The sequence below is a fragment of the Montipora capricornis genome, chromosome 4, assembly GCF_036669925.1.
Source record: "Montipora capricornis isolate CH-2021 chromosome 4, ASM3666992v2, whole genome shotgun sequence".
Classification (NCBI taxonomy): Eukaryota; Metazoa; Cnidaria; class Anthozoa; order Scleractinia; family Acroporidae; genus Montipora; species Montipora capricornis.
Genome location: NC_090886.1, coordinates 17158705 through 17161204, shown reverse-complemented (window position 1 = coordinate 17161204; position 2500 = coordinate 17158705). Strand labels below are relative to the sequence as shown.

The following is a 2500-nucleotide window of genomic DNA, read 5'->3' as shown; positions in this document are numbered from 1 at the left end:
GTGCTGCCGAAGCGAGCACGTTCTCATCATCATTCTGGTAGTCTATATTATTCGAAATCAAGCTTAAAGTGAACACATGTGGTAACATGCCGCTTAGGCCTAATGGCATGGCATGGAACGCATGCGCGAAAGAAAGCCTGGTCTGCTTTAGGGCCAGATTTTGATTAATTAGCCATGGATGCTCGACGGTGTCATAGGGTCATTTAGAAAAAACTCTATGAAAAGGAAAAGGGGCGGACTTTCTCGCTGTCGTTGGGCGATGATTACCAGAATGCCTTTGGGCCGTGAACAGGATCGGTCTTGTCAGAACAAGAGGCTGCAGTCGTTTGGAGGCTGGATAACCTGATTCCGGTGTATACTCAGGACAGTTGACTTATCCACCCGGATAAAGTTATCCAGCCTTCGAAACAACTGCAGCCTCTGAAGTCAACAAGGAATGATGCCAGCAGTACGACGCACTGAAGCAAAATGCTATTGTAGTAGCAATAGGTCACAAGGGAGATCTTCTCTGTTTTTGACAGCCTGGGGAGGGAGTGAGGCAATATATCTAGGACGTTGCTTTTTAATTTGGACCATGAGTTTGTGTTTCGCGATCGAGCTACCTGCGACACTTTCAATTCTCAAAGGAGACGGGATTGTTTTTGTTTGTTTTCCTCTTGTTTTTTTTTTTTTCTTTTTTGCCCTGTCGAAAGTTGAACTTTTTCGACGACCACGATTTTTTCAACTACCCGAAGACACTGCGAGTGCCCATGCGTTCGTTGGTCCTTAATGCAGCTTCAGCCAAGAAGATGACTGGGCAAGGCCGGGTCAGGCCTTGAACAAGGGCGAAAAATTGGGAACGCTTCACCGATTTTGCGTGTCATCCTTGCGCAGGGGCCATGCTAATCTTCTCTGTATCGTTCCAATTTTAGTATATGTGCTGCCGAATCGAGCGAGCACGTTCTCATCATCATTCTGGGTAGTCTTTATTCGAAATCAAGCTTAAAGGTGAACACATGTGGTAACATGCCGCTTAGGCCCCCTAATGGCCATGGCATGGAACGCATGCGCGAAAGAAAGCCTGGTCTGCTTTAGGGCCAGATTTTGATTAATTAGCCATGGATGCTCGACGGTGTCATAGGGTCATTTAGAAAAACTCTCTATGAAAAGGAAAGGGCGGACTTTCTCGTCGCTGTCGTTGGGCGATGATTACCCAGAATGCCTTGGGCCGTGAACAGGATCGGTCTTGTCAGAACAAGAGGCTGCAGGTCGTTTTGGAGGCTGGATAACCTGATTCCGGTGTATACTCAGACAGTGACTTATCCACCGGATAAAGTTATCCAGCCTTCGAACAACTGCAGCCTCTGAAGTCAACAAGGAATGATGGCCAGCAGTACGACGCACTGAAAAGCAAAATGCTATTGTAGTAGCACTAGGTCCAAGGGAGATCTTCTCTCTGTTTTTGACAGCCTGGGGAGAGAGTGAGGGCAATATATCTAGGACGTTGCTTTTTACATTTGGACCATGAGTTTGGTTTCGCGATCGAGCTACCTGCGACACTTTTCAATCTCTCAAAGGAGACGGGATTGTTTTTTGTTTGTTTTCCTCTTGTTTTTTTTTTTTTTTTTTTTTGCCTGTCGAAAGTTGAACTTTTCCCGACGACACGATTTTTTTCAACTACCCGAAGACACTGCGAGTGTGCCATTGCGTTCGTTGGTCCTTAAATTGCAGCTTCCAGCCAAGATGACTGGGCAAGGCCGGTTCAGCCTGACCAAAGGGCCGAAAAATTTGGAACGCTTCACGAATTTGGTGTCATCGTTGCGCAGGGGCCATGCTAATCTTCTCTGTATCGTTCCAATTTTAGTATATGTGGGCTGCCGAAGCGAGCACGTTCTCATCATCATTCTGGAGTCTATTTATTTTCCGAAATCAAGCTTAAAAGGTGAAACACATGTTGGGTAACATGCCGCTTAGGCCTAAATGGCATGGCATGGAACGCATGCGCGAAAGAAGCCTGGTTGCTTTAGGGGCCAGATTTTGATTAATTAGACCATGGATGCTCGACGGTGTCATAGGGTCATTTAGAAAAAAACTCTATGAAAAGGAAAAGGGCGGACTTTCTCGCCTGTGTTGGGCGATGAATTACCCAGAAGGCCTTTGGGCCGTGAACAGGATCGGTCTTGTCAGAACAAGAGGCTGCAGTCGTTTGGAGGCTGGATAACCTTATTTCCGGTGTATACTCAGGACAGTGACTTATCCACCGGATAAAGTTATCCAGCCTTCGAACAACTGCAGCCTCTGAAGTCAACAAGGAATGATGCCAGCAGTACGACGCACTGAAGCAAAATGCTATTGTAGTAGCAATAGGTCCAAGGGAGATCTTCTCTGTTTTTGACAGCCTGGGGAGAGTGAGGCAATATATCTAGGACGTTGCTTTTTTAATTTGGACCATGAGTTTGTGTTTCGCGATCGAGCTACCTGCGACACTTTTCAATCTCTCAAAGGAGACGGTATTGTATTG

General features: G+C 46.4%; 3 non-coding genes across 3 annotated transcripts in view; all 3 read right to left on the bottom strand.

The window, feature by feature from the left end:
• Window positions 1–19, bottom strand: part of LOC138047898 (U6 spliceosomal RNA) — a 108-nt gene extending 89 nt beyond the window's left edge. The window contains exon 1 of the small nuclear RNA XR_011132149.1: window positions 1–19. This exon is cut by the window's left edge and continues 89 nt beyond it. This is a non-coding gene — a small nuclear RNA (U6 spliceosomal RNA).
• Window positions 20–827: 808 nt separating this feature from the next.
• Window positions 828–939, bottom strand: LOC138047847 (U6 spliceosomal RNA). The gene has a single exon (XR_011132103.1). It is a non-coding gene; the product is annotated as a U6 spliceosomal RNA (small nuclear RNA).
• An 822-nt stretch (window positions 940–1761) lies between these two features.
• On the bottom strand, window positions 1762–1869 carry LOC138047917 (U6 spliceosomal RNA). The gene has a single exon (XR_011132167.1). It is a non-coding gene; the product is annotated as a U6 spliceosomal RNA (small nuclear RNA).
• Between the last annotated feature and the right edge of the window lie 631 nt (window positions 1870–2500).